At 43.7% G+C, this 7,963-nt stretch overlaps 2 long non-coding RNA genes across 2 annotated transcripts; one reads left to right on the plus strand and one right to left on the minus strand.

Annotated features, from left to right (window-relative positions):
- Positions 1–351: 351 nt before the first annotated feature.
- LOC135395376 (uncharacterized) lies at positions 352–1,586 on the minus strand. Its single transcript, XR_010423047.1, has 3 exons — positions 1,497–1,586; positions 931–1,021; positions 352–513 (listed from the first exon to the last, which is right to left on the minus strand). It is a non-coding gene; the product is annotated as an uncharacterized LOC135395376 (long non-coding RNA).
- A 358-nt stretch (positions 1,587–1,944) lies between these two features.
- Positions 1,945–3,319, plus strand: LOC135395377 (uncharacterized). The gene is made up of 3 exons (XR_010423048.1): positions 1,945–2,031; positions 2,326–2,441; positions 2,983–3,319. It is a non-coding gene; the product is annotated as an uncharacterized LOC135395377 (long non-coding RNA).
- The last annotated feature ends 4,644 nt before the right edge of the window (positions 3,320–7,963 follow it).

A 7,963-nucleotide genomic window follows, 5' to 3' on the forward strand; every position in this document is an offset into this window, starting at 1 on the left:
GCCGAAAGTCTCAATACGGCCGATAATCCTTTAATCCCCAAGTGTCTCATTACGGCCAAAGTCTCAATACGGCCGAAGGCAGTCTCATTACGGCCGAAGATGTCTCATAACGGCCAAATGTGAAAATGTGTATTGTAACCTGCATTGATATGCAATGTCGCAGCCAGGTATGGATATATATTCAGCAGGGTATAAGCTATGCACTGTGCCCTTAGGTCCCTTATCATATTTATATATACATATTGCGCGACAAATGGTATGTTATCATACCACAGCACAATGCAACATATTGTGTAATGTGTACTCCCACAAGGTAGTGTTGATGTTGCTGTGAAGCAGGCTACTATGTGGAGTTAGCTACTTGTAGAGAGCTAGATGAATATTGGCTTTGTTGTGACGCTTTTGGAGCCATCCTACAGTCACTGGCCATGACAGAACACCTATCTCAGTCGATGTCAGTTTATTTCCATTCGCCTTACAATGATACAATTCTTGCTTCTGGAATGAGTAAACCTGCAAGAAGCGAAGAGCAACCATGAATAGGCTAGAATATTAAAAAAAACAAGCATTTGTCTCTACATGGCTGGTTTTAATATGCTGCAAGCTGCACACGTGTTGATACGTGTCTGTTATTTCATACAAGGTTAACATAAATCTTCATCTAGACAAAAGAATGACAAGCCTTAAAAATGTGACTTCCAGGTAAACACAGAGCATGACCATGATATGAATATAGGTTCAGTAGTTCATTCCCTCAATGGAAACATGTGAATATCAAATAGTAATACATTACAATTCATGAAATGATGCATGCATAACTTTCCATTTCTGGTTTCTTTGTTATAAAAGTAGTGCACGAATTAACATTCGTGCACTACTACAAAATTTCTCACTTCACAACAGAACCTTATGATGATCTTAACAGCTCACCTCTTCGCCAGGACTCCCTGGGCAGCAACATCCTATTAGCCATGTTGTTGTTTTTCTTTTTCGGAATCCTCCGTGCAGCCACATACCATGCCTGGAATGGAAAACCAGCTATAAATAACAGTGTATTTGAATGACTTCCTCTTGAAGTATCTATTCTAATCAGATATGCTTTTGTGCCTAGTATTGTGCGCGAAAGCACATAAGTACAACATTTGCAGACGTTCGACGTAAGCAGTTCAAGGAGATCAATTAGAGTACGCCGACTTGCGCTTTTATTTTTGAAGAAATACGACGACGAATTTTAACAAATTAAATATGGCTCACAATGATACGAGTAAATTCTGCCGTACGGTGATTCATTATCGGTATCTTATCGTCTTCGAATAAATTTGTTGTCCCTAAACACGCAACAAACTAGAAACGGCGCAAACCTACGAACGAATACCGAGTTACATCTATTACAGGCACTTCGGCTGTTTTGATTAATTCAAATTACTCGTATGAGAATCGAACTATGTGTGGACAGCACACTACTAAGACAGACAATCTACGAAAGCTTTACTCACCAGAATTCCTGCTTGACTTGGTCTTGGTCAATACTGCGCGATATACGTTGGGGCTGTGGCGATTCATTCAACTCGATTTTTACCGCAACAACAGGCGCTGCTCGAAAGACAACGACGGAAAATAGAGAGCTGCTATAAAGTCCGCTAATTTGCACATTACAGCGCTACAAATCGATATATGAACACGTCGTAAACAGCAACCACTTGCTCACACAAGAAACGAGGTACCCAAGGTTGCTAGACACCATCCGAACTCCGAAGTGAGAGTAGCAAAACAACAGGATATCAAAACACGAAAGGAAGAGTATTGATCCCCCTTCCTGCTATAGCATGCAAAACGTGATTTGCGCTGAGATGAACATATATGTTCACGACGCGAGTAATTTTCACTTTTCACTGATCCAAAGGAGGTCACGTGGGATCTTGCGAAATTAACAGCAATGAAAATGGCGAAACGAAACTTGTGAATCGTACATTTGCTCTTCATGGTAGCTGCCAGAAAATCGAATCAAACTTACGGGACACTGGATTACAGGTATGTTGGCATCTTTTTCATTCCTGCATATCATTTCACATTACACTATACGTGAATACGTGGTGTCATGACTCACGATGCTGGGGAAGTAGTTGCATGGGGAAGTGTGCATGGTTCTAGACTTTTAATTTTTGATCGCGTAATCGAAATATCGGCACCTCTCGCATTGTGGCTTGCATGTGACCAACCAAATGCTGTTCCCTTACTAGCGCTTCCTACAAACGACAAAACGAAACATGTGAGAATGTATATTTTTGATTACTCATATATAACAAGAAAATGTATCGTTTTCAGGTTGCTGCCACTACTCCATGTGCCCGCAATTGTCTTGCGTGTATGATTACACTTATGGCGTCGCCCACCACGGCGGAAGTGTTTTGCGTACACGCGTTTCAGCATGAAGCCTGCAGGTAACATCTGATGTTTACCCTTCGGATATTCTGAATTTACATATTGTAGCTTAGAGGAATTCCGAATGCACAGAGTGACACACACTTTTAACATTGTGACATCAGTGCCGTGGCATAAGCTCTAATGTAGTGCCCCAGGAAAATGAACAAGGGGCAGTGGTTTATCCAGAATCCCAAGCAGGAGAAGGGTGTTGGAAAAAATTGTTGGAATAGTTACGTCATTACAGCTTAACATATCATTAAAGACGTATCTGAAGCTGAAATCGCGAAATTGCAAAAAATTTAGGGGGGTCTGGATAAAGCACTGACGAGGGGGACTCCTCCACCCCATGTCAAGCCTCATAAAACACCTCCTGAAATAGTTTCCTGGCTATGCAGCTGCATTATTATGATGTAATTGTCATTGTTGTCCATAATTCTTGAATATGTTTTGAATATATGAAAAAAAAGTCTGCTTGACAGCATATGTCTTATAGTCATCATCAAACAAGAGCATATGTCATTTTGTTCAGTGGCTTATGTACTTTTTTGTAAATTTCAGGTGGACGTAAATTGTAGAAGGCAGCTAGTGGGGGAGAAGATCATGGTCATAGGTCATGTGACTCCTGGAGCTCCCAGTGGGCTCCCTTGTGGAGTACTTTTCAGAACACACACACACACACAGTTTGCTCACAGAACCAACGAGTAGGATGTTGCTTGAATACTGAGAGAAAATGGCGTAATACATACAAATATCGTGTGACACATATGACAATAAAAACATTTTTCACGAGGGATGCATGAAACACTGTCGCAATATTGTGTGCATGAACCATTGTGTGTGACACAAGCCGTGGGGGCACACCGCCTCGGACACATTTTGGGAAGCATAAAACACAGTATATACATAGCTACTATGGTGGATGCTTCTTTTTTCTTTTTGGCCGTTATGAGACATCTTCGGCCGTAATGAGACTACCTTCGGCCGTATTGAGACTTTGGCCGTAACGAGACACTTGGGGATTAAAGGATTTTCGGCCGTAATGAGACTTTCGGCCGTAATGAGACTTCGGCCGTAATGAGACTCGGGCCGTAATGAGATGTTACCGGCGCGATTAAGGTGGCGTGGCTCAATGAAGCTCGCCTTTGTTAGGACAGAAAACGCGTCAAATTGCTCCTACTTTTTTGTGCTTATCATTATTTCGCCGTACATTAATTTAACGACTACTTTCACTGTTTGAGAAAAACCGTCAAGTGACACGGATCCAACCGTATCATCCAACTGTTATGTTGGCACTTTATTTGTCATGTCTATGCTCTATAATGGCACATATAGCGGCGCAATTATTTCCTTAAATACATTCCCTTATTGGAAGTGAGCTTACCACAGCTCCCGTGGCATAGTGGTTAGGATGACCGCTTTCCACCCAGAGACTGGGAGGTGACGCGAGTTCGACTCCCCGTATCGGTTTTCCGGCAGACCTTCCTTCTGTCCATCTGTCCACGTCTGTAGGTCGCTCATAGCCACAGTTGCTTCGCGGCGCTACCACGGAATTGCATCTGATGAGGAGCTTTGCTTCTTCAAGCTCGTTTTGATGCGTTTCTGTACAGCTCTAAAACAACTGGAAATGCTTAGTGCAAATGACGGTTGTTGAAGGTAGCCCTTATTTTGGATTGATCTCCGTATAGCTAAGTAATCGCTGAAAGATGAAAATCACTGAAAAGGTTAGCCAGCTGTAGGACTCGAACCCACATCTTCTGGATTACCGGTCCAGGGTTCTACCTTTCATCTTTCATCGTTAATTTCTTAGGCAATTTGAGGCTCTATATGTATTTGTCCTTTCTATGTTGTTCCATGCCTCAGAACTTCAGTTCTCTCATGTTCATAAGTAATCGCGTTTTATTCATTACTTTGGCGTACGTCACTGAACGACGAGCGGGTATGCAACGGTTTTGTTGTAGGGGTATGCAACGGCAGCGTGAAATATTCGTACAAAGTAGTTTCTTTCGTTCACGAAAGCCGTTTAAGGTGAGCGGGCAGAATTCGCCGAAAGCTTTCGAGAAACAACAACGGGGATTTTCCCAGAAACGATTTTCTTCATGACCCGAAGGCGGTGCTTTATTGCTCTCTCTTCAGGAACGTTGTTGATGACTCGTTGTTTGGCGATAAATGTGCTATCGGAGGAACCGTCATCTTCCTTCCCGCCCTTTTTTTTGCGAATTATCTACCCATCCCCAACCCGAACTGCAAGCCTATACACACGTGAAGAAAGAAGATGGTTTTCCTTGGCGTCCTGTCTCATTGTACCATCAGATTACATGCCTCGCTCCGCAAAGTACGTGCTCGAGGAAGGTGGTCAATATGAAGGCGGCATCTAATATTTCTCGGCTTCAAAACTGCTCCTGACGTTTTAGATGTTTATGAAATTTCGATGGACTCGTTTGCCTGTTTGTTGGAGATATTTCCTCGACCAGGGACAACCAAAAATTTACGCACATGTAACGATGGTATATATGTAGCTCGATGTACGCGGAATGGGTGATGATGGATGAGTGGGTGTTGACAAGTTGACAAGACTACAGGTTTACTTACAGTACTGTCTACATCGGACGTTGACTGCAGGGGACAACCACAACGTCGCTCCCAGATTGTTCCTCGAAGGAGTCCTTTTCCCTATTTCTTGGAACCGACGGGGCCGCTCGCAGGCTCGCGCATTTCGTGTGACCAACGTCTCCTCTCGCGTTGGTGTGATGCAGCTGTGGGGTGGTTATTTTGGAGATGGATATGTTACACATATACTTAGGGGTTCCATCTCGCCCAACCTCCTCGAAATGAAGTGCTATTTCTTCGTGGTAGGCTCATGGGAATTCGCCGAAGAGCTCAGATCGGATATCATCACCAGCTTGGGACAACATAACGGTCGACGAGTCAGTGCCCATTGTGCACATTTGCATTGGTCGATCGCTTCTATCCTATTAATAATAGGAGGGGGTAGCGACGTAAATAAATAATAGGCTATTATTTATTTACGTCGCTACCCCCTCCGGAGAGCTGCACCAAAATTCGAACAAGGAGAAATCACTGAACAGCGAATTAGCAAGAACCGGAAGTAGCATGAAAAAGAAAAAAAAAATCAAAATATTTGTTTGACTTCAACTGAACACACTCGTGTTTTGAGGCTCCTTCGTCGAGGGCGTAATTTGCGGAGTAAAGTACGCGATTCCTACACTCTTAAAAATGAACTTAACCGCATAGCACGCTCCTAACCAACCATAATCTCGAATGACATGATTCTCTCCCCTGATTTGTTTTCAACAAATCAGGGCAGATAACGATATCATTCGAGATTATGGTTGACTAGGAGCGTGCTATGCGGTGAAGTTCATTTTTAAGCGTGTAGGAACCAAGGAATATAGCTGCTGTACACATTGTGCCAATACCATCGCATAGTATAAAGAATACAAAGAGCGGAACTGAAAAAAAAAAGAAAGAAAGGAAAAAAAGATCCCAGTCGGCACTCGATTCAAGATAAGCACGGCTGGCTCACCTCATGGACGAGTATGTTCATTTCAGTGCGAATTAGGTTATGCATGCGATGAAAAGGGTCTATTGGTCTTTAGTGTATTGATACCTTGTTATTATGCTACTCTCACTTCGAATAGCACGATAGAGCGTAATATAAGCTAATGTCTATAGCAACACTGGGTGTTTCGTACGCGAGCGCGCTCTTCACGCACCGCAAAACGCAAAAATGGGTATCACGCTCCGTCTCGTGATCTTTCCCCCCCTCTGCACGAAAACGAATAAAGAGAACGCAGGACAGCACGAAATTCGGAGCGTCCGAGAAGGGGTAAGAGACCCGTATTCTCGTTTGTCCTCAATGATGTAAAATCGGTCGTTCACGCTCAGTGGCGTAGCCACGGGGGGCGGGGGGGGGGGGGGGGGGCTAGGGGTACTATAATATATGGGGGGGGGGCAGTGTGACGATCGCGAAAGTTCTTGCAGTTCATGACGGCTATCAAGCAGCACACGTGAATGGTTTTCAAAGTATGAGCTTTTCAAAGTACTTACAATCTCGTGACACCACCTCATTGGACATGACAGCCTATATATGTAATCGTATTGTGAACGTCCAAATAAATTATTTTCGTTCTTTTTTTTTCAACCGCATTCTGCGGTGTGTACAAGTATATGTGTGTTGTCGCATCCAGGATCAGTTGGGGGGGGGGGGAGTTTTTGTATCGAGCCCCCCCCCCCCCCCCCCCCTACATTGGAGGTCTGGCTACGCCACTGTTCACGCTACCGTTTGTGGGCACCAGTTTCCTAGGGTCGGCTGATGAGGGTCGGAAACACAGACAAGTCTGAACAGTAACAACCTCCAGGCAACAACAAGTGACGGGCTATGGTACTCCTATATTATCTATATGATGTGGCCGTGGCAACAACAACAATAACAACATAGATTAGAGGATGATGATGATGATGTTGTGGGATGTGTCCCTACGTTGAGTGCAGGACCCTACCCCACTCCAAAAAAGTTCACATGAAAGGATGAAGAGGGAAGGAAAGAGGATTGCAGATTGCAATGTGACTCTGTCCTTTTAATTGCTATTATGGGCGAATTAGCGTTACTTTATCATACTCTTTGTTTTCCGTCGTTGTCCTTCGAGCAGCGCGTGTTGTTCCAGTACACATGTTCTCTGTCACAGTCTCAGCCTAAGTATATCGCGTAATGTTGACCAAGGCCAACAAATCTGCTGACTTTAGCTGGTTTAGCAGTGTGCTGTCCACACATACTTGCATTCTCATACGAGTAATTTGACCGAATGAAAACATAAGACTAAGTGCATATAAAGTAGACGCGCTTCGATATGTTTGTAGATTTTCACCGTTAGCAGTTTGTTACCACCGTTAGTCGGTAGCACGTTCGCCTTCTGATCCCAAGATCGCGGGTTCGAACCCGGCCGAGGACGCCAGCAACTTGGTGTCAGGGTACAAGTTGCTTAGACACGCCGTCTTCCGCGAGGGACGTTAAATACGGGGTGCCGTGTGATGAGCTTTCATCGCACGTTAAAGAACCCTCAGGGGGGCAAAAGCAATCCACAGACCGACCGCTGTGGCGTCGCTCATGATCTCAGTTGTCTCGTAAACCCCCAAGTATTATTATTAGTTTGTTGCGCGCTGAGGAACAACACGTTGATTCGAAGTTAAAACACCGATGATGTGCCATCGTACACCAGCATTTATCACTGTGAGCAATATTTCATTTGTTAAAATTTGTCGTCATATTTGTCTTAAAAAATGAAAAAAAAAATAAAAAATATATTGGCACATATGAACTCATCTTCTTAAGTTGCTTATGACGAATACCTCGTACAAAAGTTGTGCCTGTGTGCCTTCGCGCACCATGCTAGGCACAAAAGGTATCTGAACGAATAAACATTTCAGGAGAGTGTTATTTGTTAGTTCATTATTTTCCCATTCCAGTCGTGTGTTGTAACTTCACGAAGGATTCCGAAAAAAACGTGTTACTAACAGGACA

Source organism: Ornithodoros turicata, chromosome 5 (genome assembly GCF_037126465.1).
Source record: "Ornithodoros turicata isolate Travis chromosome 5, ASM3712646v1, whole genome shotgun sequence".
Taxonomy (NCBI): Eukaryota; Metazoa; Arthropoda; class Arachnida; order Ixodida; family Argasidae; genus Ornithodoros; species Ornithodoros turicata.